Raw genomic sequence first — 16,617 nt, 5'->3', positions numbered from 1 at the left:
TGAATGCAGGGAAAAGATTGAAACAGAAGAATCAGCATGTATCTCAAAATATAATTCAGGAAACCATACAGTGTTCAACACTTACAGAGTTTATTTTGCTGCTGCTGCAGCAGACTATAAACATCCTGGAAATGAACCAAACTAAGCACACCACAAAGACAGAGCTGCCAGGATAACAAAGACTATATAGTACTGTACTGACCTGGAGCTTAATGTATTTCAGTTGAGTAATTGTAGGTTATGTATCTGTTAGACAATGAGCTGACCCTTTACAGATGAGGTATCTCCAGCTCACCTGCTACATTGGTGTCTGCCCCTTGAGCACTTAATGGAGTGAACCGACATGTGACTGCTGGGGTTTGATCTGGGGTAGCAAGAGGTATTGGGTCTCTCCATATTGGCCAAAGTGAGGGCTTGAGAGATGGTTGGAATAGTAGCTTGTCCCGGAGAGCCCTGTGATAGTGGCCAACAGCTGACTGGGGATTCCCTGAAAAAGTTGGAACTGGAGCAAGATAGAAGGTGTTTGCCCTGGTTAAGTGGAAACAGGGAAGGAGCCAAGGCATGTTTTTGGCAGTGGACTGGTTGAGAAAGCCTCACTAGCAACAGGCATGGTAGAAGTAGCCCTTGGATAAGGAGTCTGTAAAGTCTAGGGGCTGGATCCCATAGGAAGAAGTTGTACAATTTTGAGTACAATATTGCTCCATCTTTACTAAAAGGACACCTTCTCTAAAAAGTTGCTTGCAGTATTTGCTACCCTCTAATATTAAAAAATCTGGCTATCTCATGATTTAAGACAAATAAATTTGGGGTTATTTACCTTTTGTTTTTTTTAACCTTTTGGGTGCACTTAGGTCATATTTCAGGCTTTTCTTCATAACCAGGACTAAAAACTGACTAATGAAGACTGAGATTCTCAGCTAATCACATGCTTCCAGGAGCTCAATGTTTTAAGAAAAAACACCAAATATCATAAAACTTGTGACAAAATCATGAGTTGGCAACACAAGAGTGTGTGTGTGGGGGGGGACAAAGTAGGGGAGATAACCATTCCTGTAATATCTTGTATACTATGGTCTGTTTTCAAGGAACCTTGTTATTCTCTCTCCGAGTGCAATTCCTTGACTAAATGGCTTTTCTAGGATGACTTGTGCATAGCACCTCTCATGCCAAATAGGATTTTCAGCAGCACTGAGAACATAATATTCATAATCATCAAGCTGAAGCAATTCAACAGTCCATGTTTTCCTTGAAGCAGGAAGTTGTTCTTGCACAGTAGCCTGTCAACAATACACAAGTTCAATTGAAGTCAGCAGTGAAGTAAACTCCTACAATATTTTTTTTTTTGTATTGAAGCAAGAGCACTTGAATTACAAAACAATTAAGCTTGTTTAAAATTTAACTCCCAGAACCTGGTGTAGCCTGTAATCACCTGGTCACTGTTGTCTATAGAGCTGGGTCCTGTACTTTATTCCTCTGCCTTCCAAGATGGAGGAGGGCTTTTAGTCTCTGCAACCACATCCTTTCAAAGAGGATAGCTACTCCATACACATTTTAATGTGTAATGCCAAATTCTGTGCTCTAGGACAACAAGTCAGGGCAATCAACAGGAAACATCAGAAGCACCAGAAAGCTACCTAACTATTGGAAGTTGGAACTCAGGTAACACAAATAGCTTTTAAGTTGGGAACAAAACTACAGGACCTTAGATACAGGTAAAGAAGACTGAGGCAGAATGGAAAATAAGGCTATTGCTCTCCAAAAAGGGGAATTTTGCAGCAAGTAAATACTTCTTGAAGTGATACAAGTGATATGAGGTATACATATTATTATAGCGTCAGAAGTTAAGAACCAAAATAAAAAAATTTCTGCTTCCAGGTGAGAATGGAACTTATGATGAAAGTTTTCAAATTGCATGTTCCAGAGGCTTTGCTATAAACACAGAAAAAATTCAATGATGTAATATTTACATATTTAGGTGACACTCGTTCTGAACCTTGTTTTAATTCATATATACATTTTTCTTGAAGTATATGGCCCAGCCTTAAACATTTGTTACCTGTAGCATCGACAGTTGTGTGGAATAAGCTTTGAGAGATAAAGATCTTATTCTAGTTAGAGATACTAATATGGGCTTGTCATAATAGGTGCGACTGCCTGGCCACAACACTTGAGCAGTTTTATATATGTACCATTTTACAGTGAAATGCATAGTAGCTGACTAGTCAATTCTTTATTTAGGCAATGGCTACTAAGTATGCTGCATATCCAGGTTCAGCAAGTTAGGTTCAAGAGTTTTGAATGCACAAGATGTAACAAAGGGACCATTTGATATTCATTTGTTCTTTAAGTGCCACTCCACCAGATTGGCACAATAAAACTGAGGTCCACAACCAGCTTTTTAGAATGGGAGCAGAGCAATGACAATGTTTGTTTAATTGGTTGATCTATAATATAACAGTTTTTGGTTTATGTCTACAGCATTCAAGTCCAAAGAAACTGTTTGAGTTATCTGGAGTCACTCAAATATTCCTTTCAGTACTTGGCAGCATATAACAGTAATAATGACAGTGAAAATTGCTTTTCCCAGTTTAAAATATTCAATGGTGATGGTTCTCTAAACTGCATACATCTGTCATTTGGGTAATCTAGTTGTAAAATAGAGTATTAAACACTTGTATTCAGTGTTTCATTTTCTAATACTTTAAAGCCAGTGCCAAGTATATGGAGATTAATTTCAAAGATTTACTGATGTTGAGTCAAAGAGAAGTCAATCATTTTCCAATAGAAGGCTGTCCACAAACAACTCTGTCAAAATCTCGGTGGGAGGCTCTGAAGGCATATTTTGTTTAACAGGTGCCCAGAAGGCAGAGTGAAACCCATTCTTCACAATTCTTCACCCTGATTAAATTAAACTTTCTAAGGTCTGGTATATGCCTTTAAAGTACTACAGGTAATTACAAAAATCATGCCTCTGTCTCCTTTATCTTTATTGTTAATGTTGGGTTACCTACCAACATTCATCTAAAATTCTCATTTAGCAGGGTTTGTCATTTGCTAAGAGGTGACAATTTCTACACATGGCCAGTGCTAATCATGAATTAGGGTACCTGTTGTTGACTCCCAGGTCCAGTCAATCATGCTAGCCTGATCTCATTACTGTTCGTCACAGGAGTAAACCAGCTTCCATATTTTTCACTATGCTGTTTGCAGAGGCCTGCCTGACCTTGAGGGCTCCCCTCCCACTCTCCTGTGTGGCAGAGTCCCTGTAACTCTGACAAGGCTGCGCCCAGGATTCCTGGGGGCTCAACCCCCAATCCTGTTGTGGTCACTTAGGGCAGGGGCTAGGGTGTCCCCACTTCAAGGTACTAATGCTGCACTGGGCGCTTCCCTGACCCACTAATCATTGCATACAGTTCAAAGCAACATTAAACAAACAGCAATCAAAAATCAACTAAAAAAACAAGAAAAGAGGAGAAAGGTTAAAGGAAAACACTCAACACTGCCCCCTGGCACAGAGGCACCCCACACTGCGTCTGTGGGGTGCAAGGGAAGTTCGAAGTCTCTCACACATCACAGGCCCCCTGCCCAGGCCCTGGCTGCACTGCAGGGATGCAGAGAATCAGACACTTGCTCTGGTAATGGCCACTCACCCCCATGCTCTAGGGAGATAGGGCCCTTCTCCCCAGCATCAGCCACCCTGTCAGGGTCACGAGCCCCCTCCCAGTTTGGCCTGCAAGGCCTCTTGGCTGGTGATGTCTCCCTGTGCTGGGCCCTGCCCAGGGTCCACCTTACCCTTCCCAGCCGCCCACCGCACCCGGCTCCAGCCCCAGCCCCACTCTGCTTCAGTGTGGCTCTGCTCTGCTCAGCTCGGCTCTCTGGGACGCTCCTCAGGCCCCACTGGTTCTGCTGCTGTGGGTCTGTTCAGCTCAGCTCTCTGTGCTTCTTCTTTGGCTTTGGCACCCAGCTCCAGTCAGGTCCAGCCCCAGCTCCACTCTGCTCAGCTCTGCTCCCTGGCCTGGCTTCTCTGGTTCTGCTGCTGGTTGCCTTGTCCTTAGCTCGCCCCGCATTCTGCCCAGCACAGGCAGGCAGTTCCAGCTCACACACTGGGGAGGGGGGGGCTGCCCTCCTTGCTCCCTCATTTCTCCTTCATTGGCCTGTCCGCCCTGTCAATCAGGCAGACCTGGCACACTGGCCCTGGAGATGGTCCGTTTCAGGGTCCTGCTTCCTCAAGAGCCGAAAAGACCCACTAAGTTTCAGTAAGGGGCTCACAGTCCCCTTACACATTCTTAGGGTCTCCTATGTGCTCTAAGAGACACATTCAGTCAGAGATTCTCCTATCTTCAGGTATCGCACTGTGAACATTCGACATAGCACTATTACTGTTCCATGCCCAGTGAGAGAGAATACTGCACTTTTTCCAGTAACCACTGTTTGTGGTCCCAGTACAGACCCTGCAGCTCTCCCTATTGCTCCAAGAGATTTAAATGTGTTTTGGGGATCATGACAATTTAGGATAATCTGAATGATGCTGGACCCTAAGCCAAAAGCTAGAGACTTTTTACTCAGTGTGACCCCATTTAAACACTGAACATTTTTGGCAACCCTAGCAGACAAGTCAGGGCATTGCAATGCTTATGGTATTTATATTTTTCACTTAAAATCATTTTAAAGGTTTTTAAATAAAAAATACAACATTGAATACAAAGCCTAAAATAGCTATTAAATCCATTTATCTGACATTTATTACTTTTGCTGTAAGTGTGGATTATATTTACTGTGCAGTTATGCTGTTTAGCAACCAGGAAATCTAAGGTTGTTTAATTGAGACTTAAAAGTGTGGGAAGGGAGCACACTGCAGAGCTTCTGGGCACTGCTGCTACATACAGGTATCCAGCAACAGACTGCTGTAATGTAGGCTGTTCCCCAGTGCTGTTTCAGTTTTGCCATGGGTTGCTCTGGCTCCCCGATCAGCCCAGACACCAGAGGATACAAAATGACTTAAAGCCACTTTATTCCTTTTCCCCTGGGTTGCAAGTTTTGCTGTGCTACACCTCTTCAGTGCCTTGCAGTAACTGTCCTCATTCATCTCCCTTAAGCCCTACCCACAACATTGTGACCACACACCCCTCCCCACTTTCCTGCCCCAGGCAGCCCCACTCCCAGCACTGTGACATCCCTGCCCCTGGCAGCCTCCCAGTTCTGTGTCATTCCCCCCATCTCTCCTGCCCCAGGCAGCCCCACACTGAGCACTGTGACACACTCCATCTCTCTGCCCCCTGCACTGTGCCTCCCTCCTGCTCCAGGCCCCAGTAGGTCCTCCCCACATTCCAGGGCCACCATCCCAAGCCAGGCATTGCTGGGTGTCACACTGCACCCAGGACTCACCATGGTGGGGAGGGCACGTGGGCAGGGAGGACACAAAGCGAAAGGAGAGGAGTGAGGCCGCCTGCCCATGACCTGGCCGGGCTGGTGCTGCTGCTGCTGCCCTGAGTGGGCCAGAGCACCACCTCACGCTGCCCAGTGCTTGCGGCCAGGAGCTGTCGAGCGCCTTTGCAATGCCATTTTTTATTGTTACGATCCCAAATGGAGTCACGACCCCAAGGTTGGGAACTGCTGAGCTAGAGCATCGGGGACATTCTAGTATATGAATCTTGTATAGGAGATTTTAAAAATGCACAAAACCAGGGGTAAGCATGAGTTCAACTTCTAGAGCAGTGCACTTGGGGAAGCTGCCATTCCCAGAAGTCTGAAGAGCCAAGCTGGATGAATTTCTGAGACAGCCTTAAGTGACTGATGCTGCTGGAAAAGATAATCCCTGCCAGGTCAGTGCTTTGCTTCATTGATACAAGGTGGGTGAAATAATGACCAAAAAAAAAAAACCTCTCTGTGTAAGCTTGAAAGTGTGTCTCTTTCACCCACAGAAGTTGGTCCAATAAAGATATTACCTCAACCACCTTGTCTCTCTCCCATCCCGAGACCTACATGGCTACAACACTTCCTTCACTGATTCAGACATTGTTTAATTACTTAGCAATTGCAAGATCCAGCACAGCCCTTGTGGCTTTCCCTATTTACTTCAATGAATCAGTGCCTGGCTAGAGTGGAAGTGGGGAGGTCAGCTAGTAGCAACAACAAGTAGTGCCAGGCCCAGAGCTCAAGCTGTGTAGGGTAGCATAATCAGAGACAGGGCTTTTTGAGTAGGTTCTCTGTAGCAAGAAAAGATTAATTTAAGAAAGCTGCACATTTTAAGTAGTGCAAAACCAATGTATAAGTAGGATATGCACTGTGGATACAGTAAAATGGGTGCCGTCAAGTGCATGAAGAAGACCTCAGGTAGAGAGGAAGGTAATACCCAAAGCCCTGAAAGCTCAGTCAAACATTCAACAGTGAGCATTTGTTGACTTTAGAAGAATCCCCAGAAGTCAATCTTTTTATGGGTTTCTTTTTCCCCTTGAGCATTGTGGAAAGTGGAGCACTAGGAACAGTACCCTCCTTGCCCAATTAGGCATTAATCGTGACAAAAGAACACCGGTAAAAAAACTTTCCATAGCTGATGCTGCCTATGTTAGATACAATTAATTCTGACTGGCAGATTTTATCCTTAGTCTTTCTTACCCTACTGGTTATTTTAAACTGCTCTTGATTTTAAATGTATTAAAACTTCTTACATTTCATTTGACTTGTTGATCATACCATAGCTGCCACCAGCATGCAACACACATCTGCTAGTTAATTTTAGCTCATGCATTTTAATGTTAAGTTACATTTCGGTACATTTGTCACCACTCCCATCACCTTCAGGCCTTGGTCCACACACAAGTTTCACCAGTGTAAAAACACTCCTTTTTTCCAGCATGAGCAAGTCATACAGCCATGCACTGTTTTCTCCCTAAGTGTTCTCCCATGAATCACTCTCTGGCCTTCTACTGATAGAAATCAGTCTGCTTCATAATTAAAGCAACTCTGTATCCCAGGGACTTAACTCTGCTTATTTGCAGGGTAGAGGCATCTGACTTCCAATTTAAAATACCATTGAAAACAGTCCTCCTACTGATGTCCCATAGTGCACCGTAGCCATGGCCCATCCATTTACTTTAATGCTCTGAAGTCACCTGGACTAGAAGTTAACTACTAGGTAGCACTGATAAATGTAGAATGGTCTAATTTGCGAGCCACTTTTATATAGTGAGCACACAACACTTCAGAAAATCCAAACCTCCATTACTCTGCTGGGAGTTAGATAACAGCTTCACTGGGGGAAGCTGGGAGTACAATCCCAGATGGAAAGCAGTTGCAGAGTGCATTTGACCAGATGGCAACAGGGGGCAGTTAGCATGCCACTGTCTGGTCTGTTAGAAAAGACAGGCTGCAAAGTAGCAAGGAAAGGACACAAAAGCAGCAGGACACCTTGCTGTCTAACTAGTGTTCTGCAAGGGTAGATGAGTGAGGGTTTTTTTTTTTATTGTCCCCACTACCTAATGAGTCAGGGTAGAGCCATCCCTGGGCTGAGTTTGAAGATGCAATGACATTATAGGGATTCAAGTAAAGATATAATTGAGCAGCAGCTGGCATAAAATGTCTGGATATTATAGGCATATAACAAATTTTAAACCCTTGGAATGTTCTTATTGCAGCAAGGTGGGACACAAGGCAAGGGAGTGTTCAGTGGAAAAAAGCTAAAAAAGGAATCTGTGTTCTCTCCAAGAGGATTCCAGTACCAGCCATAGGCAATAACATCTGGATGTTAATTTCCTTCCATTTAGCATACTTAAGGGGCCTCCTAGGAGAGACCGAGTAGTCCTTTGTCCACAGCAAGTAATTGCTATTTTATATGCCAAAGCATATTATGATATAAAAACCCTCTTGTATCGCAGATGAAGAAAAGACGCTAGTCTCTTGTTAATCTTAGGTAAGAATTCAATCAAGCAGCCTTTAGATTTGATTATTGCAATTTCACATGGTTTAATAATGATTAATATGGTAAGATACAGATGTTCTCAGTTTATTTTCCACATGGGTGTTAACTTTAACACATGCGCGTGCACACACACACACGTGAGCCAGGCATCTCCCACTATACCTTATTGACATGGCCCTTTGTTTTTTCCATCTTCCTCTGAATAGAAAACAGTTTCCGTTGTAGTAGTGGTGTGGGCTTAGGCTAGTTTAATTGTTTTTAAAACGCATACCCTTTGGTTTAATATATCATACAAACCTCTGATCAGTTACTGTAGTAGAGAGAGATCAGAAACCTGGTCTGGTGTGTAAAGTTTTGGTTCTAAATTGGCTACTTAATTAATTACTTCATCTGTGACCCTTCATAATGTTTTCCTTCTAAAGCTATGAAAGCAGATAACCTGAAGCCAATTGTATAAGACCATTTCATTCCCCTCTCCCCACCACTTCTGGCCATTTCTTTAGGTCACAGTGTTTTCTTCACATGAATCAGACAGCGACACATTTGAACCATCTCAAAGACAAAACACAGAGCCATTTTCAAATGTTAGTTTGCACCAAACTTTGCACTTTTAAATTGGAGCAATCTCTAGATTTAATTCATTAATGTGAAGTGGTCAGGTACTGGCATAAGCAGAATGAATACCCTCAAAGTCTAGAGCACATTGCTATAAATTAGGATGCCTTGTAACCTTTACTATTAGCACTTGTAACTTCCAAAGTCCTGGAAATATTAAGTGACTGCCACAGCATTCAGTCTCCAAGAGATTGTTACATGGCAAATTGATTCCATCAAGTCTTACATTTTTAAGTATGAAGAGGGTGTGTCAGGCCTTCACAGAACACTACAGAGAATGGAAGTACCAGAATGAAGTGTTGGTCTGCGAAATACATTTGGCACAGTTCTAGCTGAAATAATATTTTGCACTTACTACAGTGCAATTCTTCATCCAGAGAGCATCTCCTAGTACTACACAAAAGATAGGAAACCAAAGCAGAGATTATTTGTTTAAACTCTGTCTATGGCAGAATTAAGAACACAACCCATGTCTAATGGCCTAGTCAACCAGCTCCTTCCTTGATCTAAACTCCAGTTTTGCAGAGTCAGAGATATCATCTGCAAGGAATTCTAAAATTTAGTTTTAGGCACTCTTGTGTGAAAATCTTAACATTGATAATGTGCTGCTTATTAAATTTGCTTTGCAATAGCATTTAGGAGCTCTGGTCATAGATCAAGACCCAGAATAAAATTGGAAGAATGATTCATCACGTCTGCAATTGTTCCTTGTTCCCAGTTAAGTTTGACACCACTAACACCTATGAATCAGCAGAGGCTTGTTGGGGTATGTTTTGCCTGCCCTGTTTTCAGTCTGTTACAGTAAGATCTTTACCCAATGCTGGAAATTGGCTTCCACCACACCTATGTGTCAGTTTTTCCTACCCACTATCAAATAACACCAGCCTCGACTCTGAGCAAAGGTCTACTACTGTTGTCCAAAATGTCTGCAATATAACTATAATTAGTCCACACTTTACCACATACTTCAGTTATCTTAGAATATTGTTTACCTGTCCTTCACAAACAAAATATGTGAAGTTCCTGTTAGGATCTTTATCTTATGTTTAAGCTGAATTTCTAACTTGACCAGCCTGTCTGAGAAACTGACAACTCTCCCAAATCATGTTAATCATCCCATGATTACTGTATGTATTTTGATATTGTGTGTGTTCTGAACTCTAAAAGGGGGACCTTGATACTTTGCATGACGTATCTGAGGGTTTCTTGTTCTGCTTGTGTTGTAATGTGTGTTGTGCTAAATTTGCAGAAGAGTGAAAGAGCTCCACTTCTAAATATCACTTAGTTTAGGGATTGGGGGAAGGTGGGGAATAGGAAAGGCCATCTTCATAAATAAGGCCTGGTCTACACTGCCGGCGAAATTCGGTGGCAGTCAACGGGAGTTACGCAAGCTTCGCAGAGTAATAAATGGCTAATAAAAACAAATTTATCTGAAAAGAAAACTGAAGGCCAGGAAATAGGGGTTACCTGATCTTAATATATTTATTTTAATAGAAACAGGGCCAGAGAGCACATCTACTCTTCCTAGCATGCTTTACACTGTCTTCGAAAAGAGATTCAAAGCCTGGAAGACAAAAAGGTCTTGCCATTAGCTACCCCCATTTCTTGAAGGGAAAGTATGTCAGACTGGAATAAAATTATTTCTATGTTCCAAATCCTGAAATTTGCTTTTGAGACCAAGAATATTCCCAGAGGCAATCTTCATGAGATATTTTAATGCAGTCTTATTCAGGCCCATCTCCTAGTCATTCTACCTCCTTCTGTAGAGCCTCAATTGCAAGATTGTGTTGGTAAACAGCTCTATTGTTTTTATAATTAGGCCTATTTCTCTCAGAATTATAGTCTTTAATCCTATGATTAAATTCTAAATTTAATCCTATGATGAATAATCTTATGAGCGATAGTGCCTAAATCTGGACCATTTGATTTCACCTGAATAGCAGGGTATCGGCCGACAACATATTTGAATAATTTGACTATTAATTTTGTTATCTGGAGCTGAATTTCTCTTCAACCGAACTATCTTAGACTGTTTCCCGTTAACCTTTTCTATCAGGTGGCCTCTATAGCTAAGGAGAGCTCTCATACTCCAGCTTTTCTTAACAACCCCCCAGTCCCTAACATTCCATCTCCATGCTTGTGGTTCTACGTTAGAAAGACTTAACCTTTTGACTTTGATATCTGGGTAGAGAATACACCAGTCGCTCCAAAATGTGAATACACTGTGCTGCAGTCAGGCCTCTGACTCACCCTTTCCCCTAAAAATATAAACACGAGGGACACAGCCTAATCTGAAATACTTTCAATTAAACAGGGCTGAGAGGTTGGAATAATTCATGGGGAAATATGAGGCTGAGCTCTAACCTCAGAAATATGAGAGGGAAATAGCAGGAGTGGTTTGAGTATTGACATGGCTTTTCTGGAACATACCAAGCAAGTTATTATTAGGCATTGAATCCCTTAGTTAAACTTAAAAATTAGAGAAACTTGCATCTCATAATGATCTCAAAAAAACAACTACTGGGCCTGAAGGAGGTCCGTACAGTATTTACTGATGTCCAAAATTATCCTGTAATTTTAACTATGAAGAAGGGATATTTTCATCCCATGGAAGAAAATCTGGTGTGATATATATTGCTTTGATTATATGCAACAGCTCCAGAGTATGGCTAGGGCTATTAGAAATAGGGGCTTTAGTAATATAAAAAAAAGTGTTAAGAAGTTTGATTAAAGGGCCCTTTGGAAGGAATTTCAATTTGCTACCATCAAGACAAATGTATTTATATAGACATTGGTGGCAATGGTAAAGTTTATATAAATTTTGATGCTCTTATCCTTAGACATGCTTGTGAGATTTTTTTTTTCCTGCTCTTTAGTGATACTCTATCCACTAATCTTCTGACATTGTTTGTGCTAATGGACTTTACCTGTTATGTTCTTCTGGAACAGCCACATTTTCCATTAGGGAAGTTTAAATTTAATCAGTCAACATCATGGTAAAGCTCTTGGTGAAGATATCCCAGCAGAAATGTAAGGATCCTGTTTTAGCAAATTTGCCAATAAAAATAACACAGGGACTTTCCCTGCCAGTTTGTCTGCTGGTATTATTGTTCCTCTCTTATAAAGGGAATAAATTACTCTGAGGATTATCATCCAGTAAACCTTTCAAATGTGGTCTTTATGATGCTGTGCAGCTGCCTTCTGGGGAGAGCAGAAGACTGGGCTGAGAGCTGTAACTTTGTTGCAGAGGAATGAGCTGACTTTAGGAAAGGCCCCTCAACTACAGAGAAGGTTTGTGCTCATATTGGACCTATAAATATCGCTCTTCCAAGGGAGAGAAAATTTCATGTGACCTTAGATTTGAAATCTGCTTTTGATGCTGTTGACAGAGGCAGTCTGGGGAAAACCTAATCCTTAACTTGTGAGAGCTGGGATATCTTTTGAGAGCATCTTTTCTGGCCATGGCATCTAGAGTTAGAATAGGGCATAAAGATGAGCTAACGGATCTTATTTCCATTAGGAAGGGTATGATTCAGGGTTGTTTACTGGTCCCACCTTCCTTTTTAATTTTTTTATTAATGAAGTAGTGGCATAATTAGAGGGGGAGTATTATTTGGTCCCTAGAATTCTGAATAGACCAGTGTCAGTTCTCCTGTATGCAGGTCCTAAACTCCTTTGGGTCTGAAGCATCAGTTTAAAGTTTTTAATGATTTTTGTGAGCAGGAGCGTATGATTAAGTTATCAGAAAACTAAAGTAATTCCCTTCAGCCATAGATCGAAGTTGCATAAGTGGATAATTGCCCACTGTATTGAAGAGGTTAAGTCCTTTTCTTATCTGGGTATTTGCTTTTTATACAGGGGTGTATGGGATAAACATATTCAAGAGGCTAAATGGTGAGGCTTAAGGGCCATGCAAGCAGCTCTTAGTTTCTCAAGTTTAATTACACTGGCTCTCAATGCTTAGTGCTAAAGTGTAAGCTCAGATACTATATGGTGTGGAAATTTAGGGCTGGAAACAACCTATGTCAGTAGAGAGAGAGCGCAAAATCAGTTTTAGCAGAATGCTTGGTCTGCCTACTTCTACCATGGTTGCTTTATGTAATGCAGAATTGGGCGAGTGTGCCGTTTCAACCAAAGCACAATGCCTCCCTAACTGGTTATGAATTCAGAATAAGAATTTATATCTGCTCCCAATGTTATAGTTGAAGGAACAGCTTAAGTCTCAAACTTCAAGTTTCCATGGCTTTTTGCAAGTCCACCAACATCTGCATTTTGTGTGGTTTTCAGCACCAGATTTAGCCAGCACTTTAAGTATGAAAAAAAAAAAAAGCTTAGCGTTTAAGATATTTAACAATTAGATATGGCAGATGTTTAACAAACCAATGTCTCCCTTGAAGGCCATCTATACATTTGTGAAATTTAAAGTAAAATAAGCTAAGGCAAGCCTTTGCAGCACAGCTTTCAAACAATGCTGTCAGCTTATTTGGAAAACAGGTATATTTGCATTAAAACATACCTCTGATGTCCATGCAAGCCAGCCAGGTTGAAGATACTACAATTTTTTAAAAACTATCCGCCATTTTCTCCTCAAATAACTATTTTCAGTGTTGGCTCAGAAGCCTTTTGACTCATTAGTTTAAATTAGAATATTTGTTTTAGAGAGATGTTTCACTCATAGGGTCAGTTGTTCTATCTGCCTAGATGGCAACAAAAGCAAGAATTGTGTGAAGTTCCTCTATATGGTCTAAAATGGATCGACTTTAACTTCTGTAATTTATTTTTTGGGTTGCTTGGAAAGTGTAATTTGAATTTAGAAGGGCTGAATCTTTGTGTTGTGACCATTTTAAAATTCTTCCTTATTCTGTTAAGCATTGCAGTTAATTACTAGCACTATACTAATAAAATAAATATTTTACTCCTTATAAGAGATTCCTAACATGACATGATACATCTGAGAACTTTGCCTGTTTGTGCCCTTCATTCACTGATTGGCTAAAGTAGGCTTTCTTCACTTCACTGACAGACATTTCATTCCCACCCAAATGTCACTTGAAAACACGGTCTTAAAAAGTTTTTTTAAAGTGTTCGTTAAGTGACAGACTACAAATTGTCAAAGCTTAAATACATTAAAATTGATGAGATGAACAATAACATCCTAAATTCTGCAGCTATCCAGATTTGAGAAACTAGATTTTTTTTATGGAAGCCATTTGCCATCTTCTCCATTTTTCTTATTAGTGCTTTACATATTCAACAAAAAGAGAATTCTGCCTTGAATCAGACTAGGGCACAGTGCAGGCCCAGCAAGAGCCATGTCTCTGGGGGTACAGTTTACTCTGAACCCCTGCATTGTGAATTAGGCGAGGGAGCAGCACGTTTCAAGTTGAGTCACTTTCGTGCACACTGGTTAACACTAAGCCAGATTAAAACAGGTGAGCTAGATCAGTCTGACTGGTGTTCATGTAACCATTGGTTACTAGCTAACAGTTGAGCCGTGTTTCTCAACTGTTAGCTAGTCAGTTAACTGATTAATCAACCATTCAGTTAAGTATATAGGATTTTTTTTTTAAAACTCTGTTGCAAGAAAAATACAAAACTGAGAATGGCAAAATAATCATCATCGCATTCAAATATGAGAAAAGTTGGGGTATTGCACTAGTTGAGACAATTTAAGTAAAATAGTGTGGCTAAAATCAAATGACAATCCATGTAGAAAATTAAAGAGATGAATTTTCCCCTGTGTATAATGAACTCTGCTAGGATTTCCCTAGTGGAGATTTAACAATATTGCTAACATGCTGCAAAATGCTTCAGAGTTAGGGAAAACGGCCTGCTTTCTGCGCCTGTGACTCAACTTCTTCCCATCCACATAGGGCACGTGGCCTTTTGCAAAGCAGCTGCTCCGACTACTTGCCCTTACGGAGTCTGAGTCCAGCTACAGGGAACCTACTGAGTATCCAAAATTACCACACCCAATTCCAGAAACTTCTGAGTGTGGAGTACTAATTGTACATCTGCCGAGCAACAATGACCCAAGCACAACTCATTCCTATTCCCCCTCATCATAGATCTTTTAAAGAGATATCTCCCTATTAGGCACATGGGTTACACTCAGCTGCTGCTTCTATGCAAACGCTTGCTCCCCAGGAGGGAACTAGAAATCCCAGTGTCTGTTGACTAGTTGTAATTAGTCCCAGCATTCTCTGATTTGTCGTTCTTGGACCCCAAGGGGATATCAGAGAGTGCTTCAAGTTTAGGCAGCCCACTTCCTCACATCAACAGATGTTCATTGCTTTCTGAGGGTCAAATCGTAACAGTGCTTCACTGAGCAATTCTCTCCTCTCATTCAGAATTGTATCATAGCCCTAACCATAGCAATCTCTTTCTGAAGAAAGTGATCACTGAAAATACAGTAAATATTTTGCTGTCTTAATAGCTCAGAATGAGAACCACCCCCACATGCCCAGCTAGCTCTCTGTCAGCCAGTTTGGGAGTCCCTGTTTTGCAGTTCGTCCTCTCTTCCCTTTTTACAGGCTCTTTTTTCTTGACCCTTTTTCTCCTTTATCACATCTATAGCTCACACCCACTAGGGGTCAGACTTCTACACAATGAGTTACCAGTGTAGCTTTAGTGTAGAGATAAAAATACTGTGCTTTCAAACTGGTGTTCTGCCACAAAAGCAGTTTCTCTAAATAATCCTCATAATGGAAATATGGTAAGAAGAAGTGTTCATTCTGTATTTGATTGAAAAACTGCATCACAATCCCATAGGATGGTAGGTTTCCCTGAAGCACTTCAGTCATGAATGTATTTTCCCCATACCAATAAGAAATTAGGACTTGGATTAAAACTGCAGATGACTAAAGAGGATCAGGTATGGCACTATTCAGTTTAAAATAAAATTTATGATGATGAATGTTTAATGGAGCTTTAAGCATCATAGCATTGCTAATTCATTCTTGCTCTTTGTACAGAATCTTTTGTTTTTGTTTTTATTTAATTGCCTTATTGGAAAGTAACCACTGATTTTAAAGGCTTATTCTTGCCTCAAGTATTTGTGATGTGGAGGTTTTCCTCTAGTTTTCATTTAAATATTTGCTAGACACTTACTGTAGCTATAGTGATGGTAGTTTTAATATGAGTGTAGTTTGCTAAATGTACTTCAACTTTCTCTCCATGGAAAAAAATATTTGGAATGAGGTAGGAAGAAAAAAAGCTATGTACAGGTTAGCTGATGCTCTTTTAAAAACTGAAAATATTTTGACAGCAAGGCCTCTTCTCCATTTTTTTTTCTTAAGTGAATTTTCCCAAATGATTTAGCCATCATTCTGCAATCCTCATATCAGCACACGAGAAGAGCTGGAAAACAGTCTAGCTCATCTAACAAACAGTATCTAATATTCCAGCACCCAGCCTGATTTGGTACCCTCTAAACATGTTTTAAGTTCCTAAATGAAATATTACAATACCTTGGTATGAACTCCTATCACTCCAGGCAACTAACTTATACTACCTCTAGTTATTTATTCCCTCTTCTCTAAAACTAGGTTTATGCTACCTTAAACCTTTTATCAAAATCAGCTGCAGTGTTCCACCATTATTAGCCAGTCAGATACCAGTAACCATCTAAATTAAAAGGCCTGCCTAGAGAAGGAAATCAAAATGAAAACAATTACTGATTTCTATGCCAAAAAAACCCACCTTGTAAAAATTTATCTGAGTAATATATATATATTTCATCCACATAGTTTTTAAATTCCTTAGAACCAGTGGTTAAAATATTTTAAATACTAAATTATAAATTAGCTTCTCAAAACAATTGGAGGAGGCAGACCAGTAAATTATGCAAACCACAGTTTCTCTATTCCCATTGAATGATCCAAGGCCACTTGAATGCAGTGGGAGTCTTTCCACTGCGTGAGATTTGGACCAGACCCTAAATGAAAGCCTGTAAAATAAAGATTTTATCTTTTTAAAATCCTCTCCTCACACAGTGTAAGTAAAGACAGAAGGAATGTGATGAGGGAAGGTTGGTTGGCAAGCTTTTGAAGTATTTGTTTGATATGCAATATGCAGAACATGTT

At 40.7% G+C, this 16,617-nt stretch overlaps 1 long non-coding RNA gene across 1 annotated transcript in view; it reads left to right on the top strand.

Annotated features, from left to right (window-relative positions):
• The first annotated feature begins 1,524 nt into the window (after positions 1-1,524).
• The window catches only part of LOC137162610 (uncharacterized), a 73,066-nt gene continuing 57,973 nt past the window's right edge, over positions 1,525-16,617 (top strand). Inside the window, exon 1 of the long non-coding RNA XR_010922423.1 lies at positions 1,525-1,659. This is a non-coding gene — a long non-coding RNA (uncharacterized lncRNA). The remainder of the gene's footprint in view (positions 1,660-16,617) is intronic.

The sequence above is a fragment of the Emydura macquarii genome, unplaced genomic scaffold, assembly GCF_026122565.2.
Source record: "Emydura macquarii macquarii isolate MOO-44397 ecotype Brisbane River unplaced genomic scaffold, CSIRO-AGI_Emac_v2 contig_2432, whole genome shotgun sequence".
NCBI lineage: Eukaryota > Metazoa > Chordata > Testudines > Chelidae > Emydura > Emydura macquarii.
This window is presented reverse-complemented; position numbering and strand designations above follow the sequence as displayed.